General features: G+C 37.4%; 1 protein-coding gene and 1 non-coding gene across 4 annotated transcripts in view; both read left to right on the forward strand.

Moving 5' to 3' along the window:
* The window catches only part of Stpg2 (sperm-tail PG-rich repeat containing 2), a 526,121-nt gene that overhangs the window by 403,928 nt on the left and 100,008 nt on the right, over positions 1–22,185 (forward strand).
* LOC120101162 (U6 spliceosomal RNA) lies at positions 1,371–1,477 on the forward strand. The gene has a single exon (XR_015678641.1). It is a non-coding gene; the product is annotated as a U6 spliceosomal RNA (small nuclear RNA).

Here is a 22,185-nt window from a genome sequence, read left to right on the forward strand (position 1 = left end):
CTGTGTCTATCTTCTTCTGTAGATACCGGAGATCTGAACTCATTCTCTTGCTTACACAGAAGCATTTCTCCAACTGAGACATCCCTCAACACCTCCCACCCCATCATCACGATGACTCTTAATGTTTTCAGTCGTAGAATATAAACTTTGTTCTCCAGCCTCCATGGTTTTGTCACCGTGCTATAGATATAGGGACAGGCACTGTGTTAGCATCCTTTTCTATGTAAGGCCAGCTGGCCCTCAGGGTCTTCATTGCTCTCCATTTTGTCACCCTGCAGCATACTGACTTACCCGTCAATTTTGCTGATGGATTATTAATCACAGTTTTATGACAGGTCTTGGTTATTATGGCTCAATAAATGTGTTATAGCATAGTCCTTAGAGGATGAATTTTGTGCACCTTTATATCATATTTATGAGAAAGGATTTGGGATCATGAGAAAGTCATATTATTGCTACATGGAAAGCAAGGAATAACCTCAACCATCGCATTTCTCTCCCAAATAAGCAGCGAATGTCTTCAGCATGAACTCGTGATCCTATTGTTTTTTTATAATTTTCCCGAAAATGCGCTACTCTATTTTTTGAAATTATAGCTTTTTTCTGACTATTCTGCTTTCTTCATGCCAGTAAAAAGCAAAACAATACAAAATCTATGATAAAATTTTGGTGACATTTGATAAATTTAAAAATGTCACAAATAACATGCCATTATCGAATGTATGTTAAAGCTTAATAGTTATTTTCAAGGTGGCATAATTTTGTTCTCACAAAAAGTGAGGTGAGTTAATTTTACTCATAGAGTAAAGAACATGTCATACTTCTAGTGAAGAGGTTTTGTTGTTCATAATTATCCGTGTGAATATACAAGTATTTTCATGTTCATTTTTTAAATAGATTGACTTATATAACATTCCTCATCAAGGCTTCCTGATAGAGAATCCACTTCTTCATATGGCAGGGAAACCTCTATTCTTCAAGGTGGGCATCCTGAGTTGTTACTGTCTTCCATGAGAGCATTTCACCTATCTTTTCTTATTTCTATTATAAGTTGAAAGATAGCAAAGAAAAAAAGTCAACTTTCCCACTGCACACAGCCCTGCGCTGTCAGAAATGTCACAGGTTAATGGCACAGCCCAGCGCCATTTATCTTACTCTGGCAACTCACCCAACCTCGTACAAGCCAACACCAAGATTTCCCCTGGACCAGGGAACATTCTCTGCGTCGTCTCCCACACTGCGGTGTGTCTGTGAGAGCATTTGCTTCAGCTTGCTCCAACACTCCTCACTAAGAATAAGGCATCTTAGAAATTTAAGATTATTTTTTATGTATAAGTTAATAGAGCATTTTTAAAAATTCACCTAAGCTGGTGCTCGCTTCGGCAGCACATATACTAAGATTGGAACAATACAGAGAAGATTAGCATGGCCCCTGAGCAAGGATGACACGCAATTTCGTGAAGCGTTCCATATTTAAAAAAAAAATTTCACCTAAGCTGAAGATCCTGTAGAAATGTAAATGTTTTTGCAATTTTCATCTTTCAGGAGATATAAATGATTTAAGGGTATATTTTGGATTCTCTACATGTCTTGAGTATATTTAATTATTTGCCAAAGAAATTCATTTTAACATCAGGATTGCTCTAGTTTGCAAGCATGACCCAGGTCACTTGGTAAAATGTGTCGCAGAAGCTCAGGAATATGCCCTCACAGTGACGGGGAAATGTCAGGAACTTATGTTCCTTGAATTACTATAAAACTGTTTCTTTTTCTGAACTTGACAGTTAGCAATATTATTGGTATCTCAGCGAGGAGATCCTCATCCAAAAATGGTGTCTCTGCAGTTGTTCCCTCTGATTTTGAAGGTCAGAATTAGTAAGATCTATATTCTCAATGGAAAGTCAACCTTACAAATTGAGAAATATTTTGTATTTTAGGGAGGATCTATGTATAAGTGTACATTTATTCATGTGTTGCTACTCTTTTGAGATATTTTGTATATTTCAATGAATTATGACTGTAATCTGAATGATATTTTTCTTTCATTCAATCATAAACGCATAGATTTTTTCTTGTTCTTTGTAATTATTATAAATATATGGTCGGTCTCAAAAGTGTGCCACATACTCTTCCACACCCCATTCAGTCTGTCAATGCTTGCCCAGGTTGCATTGTTTGCGATCCTATTTTCTTCTGCATGCATATGTGAGCTTCAGAACTCATCACAAAAGAGACAAGCCATTTTGACTTGAACAGTTTCTTCACTGAATATTCTCTTAAATCTCTTTTATCTCTTATACTTACTTGATATTTTTGTTGTCAATCCACTAATTTTATAGAGAAAGCTATTGTCTGTTCTTGAAGCATCTTCTTTCTTTCTAATATGGATTTGATGTTAATATTATAAAAGTGAGTGTGAATGCAATTGTAGTTTAAATGTATATGTAGACAATAACATGCTCATAGAATTATTTTATATTCCTGAAAACAATTGAAGAATAAACCATTAGACCAACAGAGTCATACTTAAATATACTTTATAGTAATTTATGTTGTTTAAAATTGGATTGATTTATTCCTTATTATATCATAAGGGTAGTTCTTTATGAAATAGAGGATTGCAAGACAACAGTTAAGATTGCTTCATGTTTCCTGTTGAAGCAGATATTTTGAAAATACTTTCCTTAATTTTAAAGATTTTTATTAGTTCCTGGAGAATTTTGATCAATTCCCTCCTTCCCATAACTCTTCACAGATGCACTCTTTCTCCTAAACAACCAATCTTGTGTCTTTTTTATTTATTTTAAATACCTTTCAAGACCAATTTGTGACTCCAAAATGTAAATGTGTGGTGTCTCATTGGGATATGGATGACTTACCAGGGCTACACTATTAGAGAATACCATGTCTTCCTTACCATAGCTAGTGTGTGCCAATAGCTTCACAGCTAGGGGTGGGATTGGTTGCCCAACTTCCCTCTCCATGTAGTGTTTGGGCTTGCCATAGGCTTTCTGGACACCATTCCAACTTCTGTAAGTTCAAATGTGCAGCAGCCCTACTGTGTTCACAAGATAGTGTTTCCTTCTTTTACAGTCTTTCTGTCCCCTCTTCTGCATGATTCTTGAGCCTCGCGAGTGAAGGTGTAGTCTCTATGTTCCCTGTAGGTATGACTTTTATGCAGTCTTTTATTTTCTGCCCTATAGCCAGTTATGGATCATGGTGTTTATCATCATATACAAGTGGACGGTCACACAACAGCTGGAGAGTGGCATTTGATGGTGAGGGTTACGAGATGCATTTATCTATAGGTATACTAAGTCATTAGAAATACGTCTAATTCTGTGTATATTTAGCAAAAAGATAGTAATATATTCTATTCTATGCCACACAACCTATATAAGTCTTGGTTGTTAGTCCAATAAAGGTACCAAGTAGAGTTTTCTTTCTGTGCAGTAGGACTAAAGTCTAATCAGAAATCGCTTGGTTACTCTCATAATGTGTATGCCCCTATTGCATCAGTCAGTATGTCTTGCTAGGCCAGTAATTATTATTACTTGAAGGATTCCTGGCTGAGTATGATTGATAATGATCTTTCTTCTCTTCTAGCACAACATCTTCCAGCACTATGAAAGTTAACCAGCAGGCATAAAGCTTCTAGGTTCTTACCAGCTTGGTCTCTGCCATGTTCTTTTACTCAAGCATGTAGTATAAGCCTCATGATCTTACTTTTAAGTTCTGGAGGACAACAAAGAGCAACACAAAGAGCATGTATTGTTTAGATGGGTCTATGCAAACTTGCTTTATATCATTCCTATGCTAGTATCTATTACTGACATTGTCATCTTATAATAGGGTATCTCCACTTTAATTCATATATATGAATATACACATATATTCTTATGTATGTGTGTGTTTATATGTACACATGTATATATATATAAATACACAAATATGTATGTATGTGAAAAACTCACTTAATTCATCTATCCATCTATTCATCTATCCATCTTATCCATCTATCCATATATCATCTATCCATCTATCTATCTATATATCTATCTATCTGGATGCTTCTACATTAGGTTTCTATATGTCTATTTTGAGTAGTCTTTAGCATTATTAATCTATCTTCATACTACCCTACCCTCCCTGAAGCAGACATTTTGTACAGCAACATAGACTACATTTTGGGAGTGGTTAGTAACTGTAATAAAGTAATAAGTCTGTTAAGTAGAGTTCTTAGATTTTTGTGTTTTCAGTGAATCTAAGCTTCAATGTGTAGTTCAGGAAGATCAGCATGCTTCTCTGCATCATTGTTTTGTGTTTGTTGAATGGGTCATTCAGTCGCACTGTTTTTTTTTTTTTTGGACATTTATATTTACATTTCTTTTTTTTTTATTATTATTAACTTGAGTATTTCTTATATACATTTCGAGTGTTATTCCCTTTCCCGGTTTCCGGGCAAACATCCCCCTCCCCCCTCCCCTTCCTTATGGGTGTTCCCCTCCCAACCCTCCCACCATTGCCGCCCTCCCCCCATAGACTAGTTCACAGGGGGTTCAGTCTTAGCAGGACCCAGGGCTTCCCCTTCCACTGGTGCTCTTACTAGGATATTCATTGCTACCTATGGGGTCAGAGTCCAGGGTCAGTCCATGTATAGTCTTTAGGTAGTGGCTTAGTCCCTGGAAGCTCTGGTTGCTTGGCATTGTTGTACTTTTGGGGTCTCGAGCCCCTTCAAGCTCTTCCAGTTCTTTCTCTGATTCCTTCAATAGGGGACCTATTCTCAGTTCAGTGGTTTGCTGCTGGCATTCGCCTCTGTATTTGCTGTATTCTGGCTGTGTCTCTCAGGAGCGATCTACATCCGGCTCCTGTCGGTCTGCACTTCTTTGCTTCATCCATCTAGTCCAATTGGGTGGCTGTATATGTATGGGCCAAATGTGGGACAGGCTCTGAATGGGTGTTCCTTCAGTCTCTGTTTTAATCTTTGCCTCTCCCTTCCCTGCCAAGGGTATTCTTTTTCCTCATTTAAAGAAGGAGTGAAGCATTCACATTTTGATCATCCGTCTTGAGTTTCGTTTGTTCTAGGGATCTAGGGTAATTCAAGCATTTGGGCTAATAGCCACTTATCAATGAGTGCATACCATGTATGTCTTTCTGTGATTGGGTTAGTCCAGTCGCACTGTTTTAAATAGTGACATGGCGAGGTGGCAGTGCTGGGATTTGTATGGGGTTACAGCCCTAACAGATAATGATGCTCGCTCGCTATGTGGGTAATCGTTAATTTGTTTCACAGTCAGTCAATATTGGTGGGATTGATTTCCTTCAGGATGAGCATTTTTATCTATTGATTAATATACGCATTTTCTTCACACAGAGCTTTCCAGGTCTTTTGTGCCTGTGCAAATTATATTTGACTTACAGAATTTCCTTTCATCCTGATCATGTTCCTGCCTGCTGCCTCCTTGTTAGTTCTGCAGTCCTAACCTCCTTCTGCCCACTGGTCCTCTCACAACTTGCAATGCTGGGTTCTGCAGACACAATGATGAATACTGGGATTGCTTTCTGTCTTTAGTGCTCCCATAGGCCTGTCATTGTTTCAGACATTGTTCTACTAATAGCCTTAGAATACTTGTTGATAATCAAAAAATCAATGTTTTCATTAATTCACTGTATTTGCTTAAGGCATTCTTGGACTTTTTAATTCATTTTTCTGACTATTACCTTTTGTAAGTATGTTTAAAACTGACAACTTAGTTTTACAAGAAAAACCTTTGTATTATCTTTATCTTGTTAACAGTCTATAGTGTTTGTATATTTACTAGTGATATATTACTACAGCAAAAATAGAATTTTTATAGCATTAATGGAATGCTATTACTGATAGTATATGTTTTTATAAATCTTAGCATGTACATACTGTACTCTTGTAAATGTACAATATTAAAACTTATCATATATCATTAAACTAACTATTAATTTCTTTCAGTGATTTGTGTTTTGAATATTTCTCCATGCCTATTTTTTTATTATTGTATATTCATGGCTCCGAATTTACTATTGTAGTTTTGCAACCAACACTTTATGAAACTTACTTACAATGTTTAACTCTTTATATTAATATATATATTAATGTTCTCCTTGATTAATATATACATATACACATGTATATACATACATACACATATATACACACATACTCAGGAGTGTTAAGCAGGACAAGCTCCATGTGTTTGAACAGCTTGCGCAATATACAGAAAGCCAGTCTAGGCAATATAATAAGAATCTGTCTGGAATAAACTGAAAGAAAACCCAATCCAGTAAACAATGTAAAGGAATGATGAATATTGGGATTGCTGCTCTTTGGTAGGTGTCCTAATTCAAAATTTCATTAAAAAGTTAGTCTGGAAGCCACTCTGTTATGAACAAGTGACACTGCATAACTGGCCATCAAATGTATTATTGAGAGGGAAAGCAGTGAAGTATCAGTTTGGTGAAATTTTTTATTTCATCTTACATTAGCTTGCTTTTGTCCTAAGATCTTGCTCTGCAGACCAGACTGCCCTTACCATCACTCTGTGTGGCCCAAGCTGGCCGTGAACTCACAGTTTTCTTCCTCAGCTTCCTAAGTGCCGGGATTTTAAGCATATACCATCCTTCTTGTTGTTTACATGACTTTACACAATTTTAAGATAGTACAGATTTAAAGTTTTACATTAAAAAATTAAGTAATTTAGAATTGGTGCATTCTCAATGCTTATTAAGAAATGACTAGATATCTGACACAAGCTAAACACTTAACAACTATTAAAATATTATTTTTGAAAAATAGGAAACAAAACTGATAAATCTACATTGCTACAAAATTTAGATCAGTGTCAGTAGTATTGGTATTCATTGATAATGCTTAGGTAAATGTAGATTTAACAATCTGAGCTTTGTTGTGTAGATTACTTGATGGCCCAGCTTCATTTCTGAGTAAAGAAAAATAGCCTTACACTCACAATGTATTTTCAGGATAAAATAATTTATAACATTTGATCCCATCTCCCTGGGTTGGTATTAGTTATCCTGCTCTATTACTAGTAAGCTCTGTTTCTTAGAGCTGTACTGCCGAGTGTACGGGGCCTCCTGCTCCTCCGTCAGGTGAAAGAACTCGTCAGTCTCCACAGACACCCGAGGCAGTTCACCATAACACATCACGTTCTATCGGGTCTATTTCTCTTAAGATCGGAAATAAAAATTCCCTTTCTATTAACAATTAAATTTAAACATTTTCCTATGGAGCTTAAAAAGAGAAGTGGAAATTGAGTTCTATGTAGCCGCTTTGCTATTGGAGAATTTTCACCAATAAATGTATATTTCAGAGCCTGTCTAGGTACTTGACATTATATTTTTTTATCTTTACATGTTAAATAAGTACTTCAGAAATGGACAAGTCTTCTAATTCAAATTTAACTTTCCATTACGATACTAGTCTCAGGAATTGAATCAATATTGAAAAACAATTTTGGAACACTAGATTGGTTTACTAAAATAAATACATTTTATTTAAAATTTTACACTGAGCAGGATTATGTAATAAATCTCAAGGAGATAAAAATATCTAGCATATAGGCAAACCCTTTATATGTTTAAATGAATAGACAATGCTTTATAGGGCCTTAAAATTTACACATGTAAATTTTTCAATATACTGGATTATTAATAATTTAAAATTGTAAATCTGCTGGAATGAAATTTGTGAGGTAAAATTAACCAAAGAGTGCAAGCAGAGGAAGAGAAGGGGAAATAAGCGCATTTGGAATTGCCAGGGATATTGTGCATTCAGGTATGCATGAAGGAGACTGTGCCCTGGAAAAGTCATAGCTGAAAAACAAAACTAATTATCAGTGCAAATTAAAATGCAGCAAAGATCAATAGGAAGAGATGCCTTGCGCCAAGGAGTGGATGAGCACAGTTCTCGTTAGTTGAGAATAAGAGAGAGTTAAACAAATCCCAGCAGTGAGCCTTGGAGAATGAAAAGAAGACCGAAGCTGACAAGGGAAAACGGCCTGGTGCAATTACTCTGAGTGGCACACATGACTGTAATGTATTCTGGAACACATTGTGTCTGTTCTCTGAGTATTAACAGCCATGTGCATTATTTGCACACATGATTATACCGTATTCTGAGCACATCATGTATGTTCTCTGAGTATTAACAGGCATGTACATTATCTGAGTACATTATAAAGTGGGAAAGCACATAACATATTCTAAGAGCTGTAAAAAGAAAGGACATCACTTTTCAAGTATCTGAATGATTGTTCTAAGCATTGTCTGTACTATGTAAGAGCATAAGTTAGCTAAAGGTATATAAAAGATTTCCAGTAGTAGCTTTTAAGTCTCAGAAAAGTCTCCCTGGATTCACAGTGAGTTAGTTATTCTGACAGTTCATCTTCACTGTCAACTTGACTCGGTTTAAAATCTTCTAGGAGATTGGCTAAGCATGTCAGAGTTATGCTTGTAAAGGCAGTTCTGCAGAGACGACTGGGGAAGGAAGACACACCTAGACGGCGGGAGTTGTGTGCTTTCATTAGCTGGGAGAAAAAAAGGAGCAGGTAAGCTTAAGTGCTTATCCCAGTTTGAGTGCCATCATCAGAAGACCTCTGCCCAGTCACTGTCTTCTGCCATGATGGTGAATACCTCTGAAACCATGAGCTAAGCTAATCTCGTTCTGCTCCAAGACAGAATTTTTGGTTGTATCTTTTACCTTAAGTATAGCCATCCCTGTTTTTCTTTTTTAAATAACCAAGTCTATTTGAATCTGTCATAATAATAACACTTTCCTCATGAAAAAACCTTAGGTGACGTTCCTGAGCTGCTTGCAGGACTCATCTATTTGCTGTCATGGCAACATACCCCAGACTTCCTGGAATGAACTTGTGTATCTACATTGTTGTGTATTTGCTTTGTTACAGTTGTGGTGTCTACATGCTCAAGGCTAAGCTTCCATTCAGTTTGAATTCTGGTGAAAGGAATTTGTGGTAGTTTTCTTCAAGTAAGACCTCATGTAGCTGTTCCCTACATACATTACAGCATCTCTGTACTCTCAGCAGTGCTGCAGGATTCGGGCCCAGCCTATGATTCAGCCTAACCATAACCATATTCTGAAGGGTCTGTCCCAATGAGTCTGATTACCCCACTGGAGTGTGCAGTGTTAGAGCTTCTGCGTGTGGATATTAGGGGGTCAGAGTTGAGGCCACGGCACCTGCAAATCTCTGTGTCATTGCTTACACCCATTCATTAGACTTGCACTCAGCCCTCTCATTACTGCGCCCATAGTTATGGTTTAAACCCCACCTCTATAGACAATTCATGTTCACTTAAATTAGAACTTAAGAGAAACTCAAGAACAGAAATGGTATCTTACGAATCTCAAATTAAACTAACCATCTTGATAAAAGGCTCCCGGGAAGGAGAATAACAAAAGAAAACAGTGGGACTCAATCTTTTTTACTTACTACATCTTCCCACACAGCACTGCATATAATGGACTACTGTTCAGAAAGCTCTTATTGAAGTATATAAGCCAAAGTCATGGTGACACACACCTTGAATCCCAGCAGTCAGAAGAAAGAGGCAGGCAGGTCTGCGACTTTGAGGCCAGCTCGGTCAACAAACTGAGTTTCAGGATAGTCAAGACTACATCATCACACCCTGTCTTCATTCCTAAAAATCAGCCAAATGTATCAGAAAGAAATTATTTTTCCTACAGTTTTCCCAACTCCTTTTTCAATAAATATCCATTATAAGTTTATTTTATACAATTATTTTCCTAGGCCATTTTTGTGCTTTGGATGTGAAATGTCCCCAAGCCTTACGTTTGAAGAGTTGATCCTTAGATGACAACACTGTTTTGGGAGGTGTTTTGGAACCTTCGGGATAGGAAGCATGTATAGCTGTGGTGACAAGTTATCTCTCCCACTGCCATACACAGAGCTGCTTCATCCACTGTGATGGGACTGTTATCCTACATAGTGAGAGCAAATTAACTTCTCCTCAAATGGCTTCCGCCAGCTACTTCATCAGAAGATAAGAAATTCTAAATAATGCAATCATATTTAACTTTAATATCTCGCTCCATGAAATTTAATGTCTGATGGGTAAAATATTATGTGACACCAGGTATGGAAGAGAACAGATATGGTCCCAGGGCTCAGGAGGCCAAGGCAGAAACAAGGGACTGCAGCATCCTTTATGAATAGAGAAAGAGCTTGACTTGGTAGAGTCATAGCTTTTACACCACATAGACGCAGGTTGCTCTTGGGAAGACGTGCTGCATCTTTTGCTTCAAAGAAAACTCTGGGAAATGGGCAGGAAAAGAGTGGCCAGGGCTTACCGTTTTTTGGAGTTCACAGCAAGCATGTACAGGGAACTTGACGGTCAATGGTGGATTGTCTTGACTCACATCCATCTACAAAATGAATCAGCCTGAATTCTTAGGCTAAGAGCTGTGTTGTGCTACAAACTTGATAACTGTGTTTTTTAGAATATATGTAGTTCAATCTACTATGCACTTTTATATGCTCTGTAAACTAAGGTTAGAGAACAATTCCTGTTTACTTTATAAAATAAACCACAGTATCCTTTCTACTGTCCATATGCCCATAGATATTTTTAACAAAGACTTGAGTTCCACATTTTGTTTACAACTTTAGTGATAGAATAAATTCTTTGGAAACACATCTATCTGCATCTACTTCCCTCTACTTGTAACACAGAATAAATTCTTTAGAAAAGCATCCAACTGCTTCTACTTCCCTGACTTCAAAGAACACTCTTTTCCTTAGCACTCAGGAGTAAATTGCCTCAGGCTATTATGGTCTGTAATAAACAAAGTATTTTTCTCAATTACCGAACACCTTTCTGAGTTATGCTTTCATATATATCAGCATTTGCTGTAGAAAAATCCCTCATATTTAAGTTTGGTTTGTGAAGTTTGGCAAATTCGATAATGTTAAGGAATCTTCACTGTAGGTCCAGGTCTCTGTGTTTTTAATAGAACAAAGTGAAAGTGCCTTCTGGTTGAGTGTGAAGATTATCAGGTGTGTTGGGCACCACCATTCTCTCTTTTATCCCGCTTATGACTGTCTGAGGCTGAGTAATTCACAAGGGGTAGAAATGTGCTTATCTCGGTTCTGGAAGAGAGGACATTCTAGATCAGCTGAGTTGTATAGTAAGGGATGCGAAAGTCAGCGAGTGACTCTGGGTCTTCACATTGCAGAATGCAGAGGACAAATAGTCAAAGTGTGAGGCCCTTAAAGCAGTTAACCACATTTATTAGGAAGGAAGGCTCATGAGCCAATCAACTCCAAAGAGCCCCGCTTGTAATCCTAACACATTTACAACATCTGACTATTAGAAGTTCAAACCATATCAGATATCAAATATACATATACGAACACACATTCCCACAGAGTACAGGTGCACATGAGAGCAACACACACACACACACACACACACACACACACACACACACACACACACACACAGGTCCATAAGTTTTCAGCTCTTTGTCCTTCTGTTCATTGTTGAGTTTCAATAGAAACAGGAGCCTCATGAGGACACCGTTCTTTATGCAAACACTGCTTTTGAGATGCTGTTCAGCTCATGCCTTTCTATCCTCAATGGAGGACTCACACAGTGTAAGGGGAAGTGACAAGCAGTGTCTTCATTCAGAAGACAAAATGAGAACAAATATTTGCTCAACTCTTACGGCAATCACTCGCCATTTTAGATGGGTGATTATAAACGCCATAGGAATGAATCATTGGTGTTCGCTGTATCTCACACATATGAAAACAGGCTTTATGCTCTGCTCGCCCCTGACAGCACTGTGTTCTGGATGTTAAATAATGTCAGAACAGAAAAACTCTTCCTGTTAGCAGTTACCATCACCTTACGTTCCGCATTACCTGACCACAAATGGAATTAGACAAAAATTTCTTCCACAAGGAAGCCAGAAGAGGGAACCAGATTCCCAGGAACTGGAAGTACAAACAACTGTGAGCCATCACTTGTGTGCTGAGAATACATTGGGTTCTCTGGATAAATAGCCAGGACTCTTCACCACTGAGCCCTCTCCCCTCCCCCTAGGGAAGAACTCTTGTTGCAGTAATAGAAAACTGACTCTCCTGAAGCAGATGTTGGACAGTCATTGGAAGACACAATACTCACAGTTACTTAGGGTTACTTTGATTTACAAGCAAATATGGAATTCTGTTTACAGATTACTTGCTACCAAGGCTGACAGAGAACAATCAATTCCAATAGAGACTTAATAACCACCTTCTTAAAAACTGTGAAGTGTAATGCTACTAATCTCCTGTGGGTTTCTCTTATTGTTAATCTTGATTGATACCTTGATAAAGTCTGAAATTATTAGGAGAAATACTTCTGGGTAGGTTGGTTTGTGAGGGCATGTCTTGGGAGAATTATCCGAAGGGGTAGGGTAAAAAAATCTACCAGTGTGGGGATGTGTGTGTGTGTGTGTGTGTGTGTGTGTGTGTGTGTGTGTGTGTGTGTTTATCCATATTTTCATAAATTTTAACAAGAGCAACTGAAAAAAGTTGATATATAATATGGTTTCTTAGATATTTAATATATACTTCATATATTATAGCCAAATAATCCTTTTGATTGTTTTTTGTTTCTGTGGGAATAGATATAGAATAATTTGATTACTGAGTTTATAACCTAATATATTAAAATAAGGTAAAATTAAAAATATTTAATCCATAGACTACTGGTAAGATTTGTGTAATTATATTTATAATATGTTTTCACAATTCATATATTTAAGTTTATATACTTTAAAGATGTTATTGGTTATTTTATTTATTTAGATTTTAAATGTTATACCCCTTCCAGATTTCTCCTCCACAAACCTCCTATCCCATGCCCCCATTACTCCTGCTTCTATGAGGATGCTCCCCCCCAACTTCTGCTTCAGTGTCCTAGCATTTCTTTACACGGGAGCATTGAGCCTTCAGAGGACCAAGGGCCTCAACTTCCACTGATGTAAGATAAGTCCCATCCTCTGTTACATATGCAGCTGGAGCCATGAGTCCTTCCACGTATATTCTTTGGTTGGTGGTTTAGTCCCTGAGAGCTCTGGGTGATCTGGTTGTTTGACAGTGTTGTTCTTCCTATGGGGTTGCAAACCCCTTCAGACACTTCAGTCCTTCCTCTAACTCCTCTATTGGGGTCCCCATGCTAAGTCTGATGGTTGACTGCAAACATCTCATCTGTATTGGTCTGGCTCTGGCAGAGCCTCTCAGGAGACAACTACATCAGGCTTCTGTCAGCAAGCACTTCTTGACATAAGCAATAGTGTCTGGGTTCGGTGTCTGTATATGGAATAGATCCCTAGGTGGTGCAGTCTCTGGATGGTCTTTCCTTCAGTTTCTGCTCCATACTCTGTTTCTGCATTTCTTGTAAATAGGATCAATTTTGGGTTAAAATTTTTGAGATGGGTCTATGGCCCTATTCCTCAACCGGGGTTCATGCCTAACCTCTGGATATGGTCTCAACAGATTTTCTCTCTACTTTATTGGGTATTTCAGATAATGTCATTCCAGATGGGGCCTGGGAGGCTCTTGCTTTCCTGGCATCTGGGGCTTTATGATGGCTACCTCCCCCATTGCTACATGTCTCTGTTCAATTTCCTGACCCTCTGTACATCTCCCCCTTCTCCTACACCTGATCTTGTCCCCTGCTTTTCCCCTCCCCCTTCTCTCTTCCTTCCAAGTGCCTCCCACCATCTACCTCCTGTGAGTATTTTGTTCTCCCTTCTAAGAAGGACTGAAGCATCCAGGTTTTGGTCTTCCTTCTTCTTGAGGTTCATATGATCTGTGAATTGTATCTTGGGTATTCTGAGCTTTTTTCCTAATATCCACTTATCAGTGAGTGCATACCAGGTGTGTTCCTTTGTGACTGTGTTACTTCACTCAGGATAAAGTTTCCATCCATTTGCCTATGAATTTCATGAAGTCATTTTTTTAATAGCTGAGTAGTACTCCATTGTGTAAATATACCACGTTTTCTGTATCCATTCCTCTGTTGAAGGGCATCTGGGTTCTTTCCAGCTTCTGGCTATTATAAATAAGGCTGCTATGAACATAGTGGAGCATGTGTCTTCATTATATGTTAGAGCATCTTTTGGTCATATGCCCAGGAGTGGTATATCTGTGTCCTCAGGTAGTACTTTGTCCAATTTTCTGAGGAACTTCCAGACTGATTTCCACAGTGGTTGTACCTGCTTGCAATTCCACCAACAATGGAGGAGTGTTCCTCTTTCTCCACATCCTCACCAGCATCTCATTCCTACTCTTGATTTTCTTAATACGAATTTTCTGAGGACATATAAGACGTGACATACACTGGTCAGATTTTGCTAAGAAATATGTCTCTAAAGTGTCATGTTGTTGTCCTATTTACATCTTGGAGTAAAGTGCAAGGTGGGAATTCAGAGGTGTTGCACAATTGAGCCTAAGTAGCATTGCCAGTCCCTAAACCTTACTGATAGATTTTTGACAAACAACAAATTAAACAATCAGTTCTCGTACAGTTCTGTGCTCAGAAATAAATGGAGTAGAGACAAATCAATAATGCCAAATAGAAAAAGACAAAGGCACTAGTATAATAAAGTGATTTCCTAGTCTCCAAGAGCCACAAATAACAGAAAGAAAACTCGTAAGCATCCCCCTAAAGGATTTTCTCTCTAGAAAGGTGAGAAATCATGTTATTTTTCAAAACTCGTTATGGACGGTTACTGTTCTATTGCTGCTTTGCCTGAGAAAATAGGACTATAAAAATCGAAACCTCTGTAGGGAGAGAAAATGAAAAGTTAGGACAGTATTGATTCCATTTCTTTCCTGTACTAATTAAGGTTATATTGCATAATATTTTTTCCTCCTGATCTCACTAAAAGGAATTAGGAAATAGCATGGAATGTTTCCAGAAACAAAACATTAACTGAATATTTGAATCGTCATGACTCCTTAAAGAACTTCCATATTTTTCTATGATGTTTTTTCAAATGATCTCATCTTTATGTCATCTTTTACTAAAGCAACTCACAGAATGGCTTAATTTTGTCTTGTTATTAAAGAATGCTAAATCTCTTTTTGTCAATTCAATAGTACAAGCTCTGTTATCATACTGACTGAACAAACACTTGAGATGTCACTAAAATATATAATTTGCTATATGATATACTATGGAAAGGTAGGATTCAAAATACTATGGTTAAAACAGTTAATACAATTTTTAAAATATGACAACCAGGTATCACATAACTCTGTTGTAATCATCAGCATTTAAGAGGCTAAGGTAGAAGGATCATGGATTCCAGACCAACCTTAGCTAAATAGTGAGTTTAAAAGTAGCCTGTTCTTCATGAGAAAACATGTTGTGCAAGAAAAAGAAAGAAAAACTAAATTAAAATTTAAAGCATCCAGGATCTATTAAGTTCATGAATAAAATTGTCAAAGAAAAATTATAAAAACAAAAATTAAAAAGATTAATGAAGTCCAAATAAAAGTAGCAGAAAGAAATAATATAAAACGATGCAGTTCTCTACAGAAGAGTGGAAAACAGGATTTAGTCTTCAACCGTCAGCAGTTCACGCTGATGAATTATCCTTGGCGCTGCATTCTTCCCACTGTAACCATCAGCAGTGAGCCTTCATTAGTTGTAGCTGTAAATGAAGACTGGTGTGGATACAGCCCTTTGGCTTCCAGATGTTATTTTTCAATAAAATAAACCTGAACTCCTCAGGAAAATTATTGATTTTTAGGACTGCGTTAGGAAGAATAAAGCATTACGGTAGAAAGTCTTATAAAGCTGAGGACTTAAAATGTGCTGGAAACCCTCAGTGGATGAAGTGTCTGCGAGCCCACACTGGCGACTGAGAGTAAATTCATGGCTTAGAATTTTTTGATATTTCATTAAAATTCACAGTATAAAACAAACACTGACAAATTAATAATGGAATAAATGAAAAAGGGATGAATTTTTCTCAGGGGAATTTTAAATATTTGATATAGATAGTTCTCCCTTTAAGAAGTCCATAAGTCACCTCCCCTTTCTACCATAATTCAAACTCACTTACAAACACACACACACACACACACACACACACACACACGCACGCACGCACGCACGCACGCACGCACACACGCACGCACGCACACACACACCTTAAAATTTAGGGGGGTATGATTCTCTTTGCTAAAGTATAGGAAAGGAAGTAAATGTGGTACCTTTTATTCATGATCAGGGCTAGTGCCACCCATGTTAATCCCTTCTCCCATCCTGTAGGTAGTGGTATTAACAGCATTTCAACTTTCAGGTGCTCTTCCCAAATCCACAATCTCAGTTTAATCTTGATGACGGTGATGACCATATCATAAAACCACATACCCATGGACATCCCACACTCACACAGATATGACTGTTAGTATTCAAATGGTAGGCTGTCCATGTCATAATAAACAAAAGAATGAGAAACTCTGATAGACCGGAGGAAATTAAGGAAAGACTCACACTTAGTGTCTTCCTTGTACATCCTGGAACAGAAATGGGGAATCCATGCAAAAATTTGGTGGAACAAACTTCTGAAATTTAATTATCAGTAACATACCAATGCTCATTTTGTAGTTTTGATGAATGACTATTTAAGAGATGAAATGTACATGATCCTTACATTTAGGGACGTTTAGGGGAAAATAAGCATTTTAGAGTATCATGCATGAAGGCACTTTGCCACACAGGCCTGCTCTCCTGAGTTTGATCCTCTGAACTCATGGAAAGATGGGAGGACTGATTCCCTCAAAGTCATGTTCTGACTTCCACATGCATGCTTTGTCATGCAAACCCACATCCTCATGATACAGTGCATGCACATTCAGCAATAATAAAAAACTTAAATAACATGGTAAAAGTCCCCCAGCATTGTTTATTAAATGAAACAGTAATCCAGATCATGAGGACAAATTGCCAGTAGAGTAGCAACATGAGCAGTATTCTGTTGTTACTTAGTAGTCTCCTACCCCCAATATGTCTGTGTGTTTCTCTCTTTGCAGCCGTACTTTATTATCATGGTTGGAAACAATGATGACACAGGTTTCCCTAGGTGATAGCTAAACCTGTCTGATTTCCTTCTGGGTATGACATCACCTTGTAACCCTAACCCTGACTTGTTTCTGTGCAGTATCATGTGGACAGAGTTAATACTGTACTGTCACTTTGAAGGAAGACCAAAGAGAGCTCACATCCACGTTCGCCATATATACCCCTTCATCAACTAGCTGGGGTGCAGGGGAGAGACCTTTTATACAAACATTCTGTAGTTCTCTCTGTGATGGCTTTATTCTCATCATAATATTGGGAGGTAGGCTCTTATTAGGAGCAGCACTTTGGTAATTGGAGAGTTGGTACCAATAGGAATTGTGGGACCTGCCCTCCTCCTTTCTTTCTCTGCTGTGATTGGTTGGAGATGAGACTGTTAATTGAATTGCCATGCTCTGCTCTCATGGGTCACCCTCACCAGGGGTCACATCAAGGTGTTTTTTTTTGACTTTGAACTTTCAAAGCTGCAGCTAAATAAACCTGTCTTACTTCAAAGTAGACCATGACCGGTATTTTTGTATAATAAGGTAAAGTTGGCTAATGGAGTACTGGGGATTTAGAACTGTCTTCTTCATGAGTGAGCTTATTTGCAGGAGAAATACAGGGCAAATCCTTTCACTCAGCATTGCTAAGTAACTTGTAAACAACGCTTAATCATTGTATAAAATTCTGATATCTGCTCCCTTCTGGTCAGCCATAACGAGTGTCTGTTACATAAAAGTCGCATGTGTTTCTGAATAGTTCTTTAGTTTTTATTTATGAATTATCTAGTTATAGAAAAATACTTTTTCCAATTGTGTCAATGTATCACATTTTTATTATACATTCATCAACTTATGAACACCAGTTTAGGAACATCTAGACTCTTCCCACTGGCTGTTGTGAATAGACCATTGCTACCATAATAGGAATTGACCATTGCTGCCATAGGTTTGCTGTTAATATAGTAAGAAATATTTTAAGTATAATATATATCAAATTGGGGTAAAATTAATTTATTTAACAGACAGTTTCAATGTAGATCCTATTATGTTGATAGAGAAACTGTAAGCATTACCATAGTTTTGACAGTAGTTTTGCATGATTTTGTCTTTATTCTGACTGAGGAATGATCCAGATTGGGACAGAGGATATTAATTTTACCTAAATAGTAATTTTTAAAATTTAATCTTAAAGTCTGTGCAGCCGTTCCTCGATTCTGTTGAAAATACCTGACTAAAGCACAGTCTGTGATTCTATACATAGTAGAAAAGATGGAGATCTATAATAAAATGCAGATAAAATAATTACAGATGTTAAAAGACAATAAAAATTATACAAAAATGCCAAGGACATGAATTATGACAACCATCTATTATTAACCTGGATGCCATCTAAGTAGAAATATTATAAAGAGTATGGTAGCAAATCGTATATAAATAGCATCTTTCACAAAAGCCTTATGTTAGGAAATAAAACAGGCAGTCTGTGGATTAAATGTGTATTCCATTTAATGAGTTTTCTTGTTGAAACATATACATGAGAGGGGCTTTGTATCAAAGACCTTGATCTTAGCCTTTATGATGTAGTGTTTACTTTTTGTAAAAATATGCTTGTATTCTACCTTGTTTTTAGCATAATTCAGTTAACTGGTTAACAGCATCCCTTCTGGATTTGCAGAAAATGCACAGCCTAGTAGAACAGCCATTCTATGTGTGCATTGGAAACATTCGTATTTGGAAAGAGTATTGAAAGGGTAAAGTAAAATAACAAAACCTCTTTGCAGATAGAGGAGCACGACACAGTTGTGATTTAGAAGACAGCGTGCACCCAGAGAGCACGGCTGCTTTTATGGACACGTACCACGAGGCTGCAGAGGTTATCCAGGAAGCCACTGAGTCAGACTCCAGACAACTTCCTGAGGGGAAGAGCAGACAATTTAAAATAGATACAGTCAACATTGTGTGTTCTGAAAAGCTTTGGACCATTTCAAATCATTTTGAAGAATGTGAATAGAGCTAAGCTGCTGCTTAAAAGTAATTTGTCTTTCAGTTCTTATCTGGGGATGAAAATTAGATCTAAAAATTCCATAGCAGGAAGCTTTATGACACATATAAAACTCACAGCAATGAAATTGCCATGGCTTTGAACTACCTTTCAAATGCTTCTTGGAATGTTTTAAGATGGGACTGAAAAACTTATGTGGAGCTTTTCTATCTCACTTTTATTTAGTTGAGCAAAAATGGTTTTCATTTCTAGTTCCTTGTAAAAACACAAAATGAAACTGAAATCGTTGAGTCACTTCTAAATACCTGATTTAGTTAACAGACATTGGAGGTGTCCTAGTATTTAAATATCTTTTCTCATTCTAGTTTAAGAATCATACTTATCATATTATATTCCTACATTGTACAATTATTTAATTGTCATATAATCATAAATGATGTTCTATTAGGATTAATGCTGTTATATCAAGTGGCAACATATTTTATTCAATATGAAACATGTGGAGTTATGAAATCTTGAACTAGATCTTTATTCTAGACCTCTGAACTAGTATTTTTTTTAATGTCAAACAACTAAGAATTTTTTGATACATACTTTTAGAAGAGGTTTCTTTGGGAAAATTAAATCTAATGATATAATATTCATTTAATTTATGATAGAGATTTTAAATATTTCGAAGGGGTTGGGGGTTTAGCTAAGTGGTAGAGCACTTGCCTAGCAAGCACAAGGCCCTGGGTTCGTTCCCCAGCTCCGAAAAAAAGAAAAAAAATATTTCCAAGACTCTGGTGCAAATTGTTTATTCAAGTCTTTATTTATTTATTTATTTATTTATTTATTTATTTATTTATTTATTTATTTATTTATTTTTACATTCCAGATTTTTAGTCTCCTCCTGACCCATCTTCCCCCAACCCAACATTTCCACATGTGTAACTTCTCACCCCTCCCCCATGTCTCCACAAGGATGACACCCTACCCACCCCAGCAAACTTCTAAACTTCCTGGAGCCTCAAGTCTCTTGAGGATTAGGAGCATCTTCTCTGAGTGAACCCAGACCCAGGAGTCCTCTGCTGTATATCTCAGCTGGTGTATGCTGTCTGGTTGGTGATCCAGTGTCTGAGAGATCTTAGGTGTCCAGGTTAATTGAGCCTGCTGATCCTCCTACAGGGTCTCCCTCCTCAGCTTCTTCCAGCTTTTCCCTATTCAACCACAGGGGTCAGCAGCTTCTGTGCATTGGTTGGGTGCACATCTCTGATCACTAAGGGGTTTGAACATTTCTCTAGGTGCTTCTCAGCCAGTCGAGATTCCTCTATTGTGAATCCTTAGTTTAGTTCTAAACCCCATTATTTGATTGGGTCGTTTGGTCTTACTGGTTAGCTTCTTGAGTTCTTTATGTATTGGATATTATCCTTCTGTCAGATGGGCTTAGTGAAGTTTTTTTTCCAATCTGTAGGATGCTGATTTGCCTTATTGACTACGTTCTTTGCCTTACAGAAGCTTTCCAGTTTCACGAGGGCCCATTTATCAATTCTTGATCTTAGAGCATGAGCCATTGGAGTTCTGTTTAGGAAATTTCCCCCTGTGCCAACGAGTTCAAGGCTCTTTCCTACTTTCTCTTCTATTAGATTCAGTGCACCTATTTTATGTTGAGGTCCTTGATCCACTTGTACTTGAGCTTTGTGCATGGTGACAAATATGGTTCTATTTTCATTTTTCTATATACAGACAGCCAGTTAGACCAGCACCACTTATTGAAGATGCTTTCTTTTATACACTGTATATTTTTGGCTTCTTTTTAAAAGGTCAAGTGTGTGTAAGTGTGTGGTTTTATTTCTGGGTCTTCAATTCTATTCCACTGATCAACCTGCCTGTCTCTGTATCAATACTATGCAGTTTTAATCAATATTGCTCTGTGTTAGAGCTTGAGGTCAGGGATGGTGAATTTATTGTTAAGAATTATTTTCGCTGTTCTGGGTTTTTGCCTTTCTAGATGACTTTGAGAATTGCTCTTTCAATGTCTTTGTATAATTATATTGGGATTTTGATGGGGATTTCACTGAATCTGTAGATTACCTTTGGTAGGATGTCTATTTCTACTATGTTAATTCTCCCAGTCCTTAAGCACATGAGATCTCTCCATTTTCTGAGATCTTCTTTGATTTCTTTCTTGAGAGACTTGAAGTTCTTTTCATAAAATCTTTCACTTTTTTGGTTAGAATTACCCCAAGATAGTTTAATTGTCTGTGGCTATCATGAAGGGAGTTGTTTCCCTAATTTCTTTCTCAGACTGTTTATCCTTTGTATAAAGGAAGGCAACTGATTTATTTGAGTTAATTTTACATCTGACCACTTTGCTGAAGTTGTTTATCAGTTAAAGGCATTCTGTGATATAATTTTGGGGTTGCTTATGTATACTATCATGTCATCTGCAAATAGTGATACCTTAATTTCTTCTTTGCCTATTTGTATCTCCTTTATCCAAGTCCCTTATTTAGACATTTCACTGGGATGGAAATTATCTTGTATTTACTTTAAAAACCTGTATTAGTGAAGAGTGACATCAAAGCTAACATCTCCTTGCCTCAGTACGTAACTGAAAGTTAACACTCTATGGTGGGGCTTACGTTTTCTCTGCCTCTCAAGAAGGAAAGGAAGTAAGTAGGTCACTCATGCAGTCATATAGATGACGACTAAAATGGCATGGACCTGCTTCTCAGTGTCTATGTTAGGTAGTAGGCAGTGTCCATGTCAGAGTAGGATCCAAAGTCAGTAGAAAGCATTTGAAGTTCTTTTGGTGTTTCATTTGGAGATTATCCTAGTTCTATTACGTCTTTGCAAAAGGAAAGGAGAATATCTGTCTACACTATTTCTTAAAGACTATCATAGAGCTGGTATGGGTTGTACTCCTGTTATCCTTGCACAGTGGAGTCTGAGGCACAGAATACTTGAGTTAGAGGACAGCCTGGGTGACATAGCACACACAGGATCATCTTGAAACTGAGTACAGAAAGGTATATTAATCAT

The sequence above is a fragment of the Rattus norvegicus genome, chromosome 2 (assembly GCF_021556685.1).
Source record: "Rattus norvegicus strain SHRSP/BbbUtx chromosome 2, alternate assembly SHRSP_T2T, whole genome shotgun sequence".
NCBI lineage: Eukaryota > Metazoa > Chordata > Mammalia > Rodentia > Muridae > Rattus > Rattus norvegicus.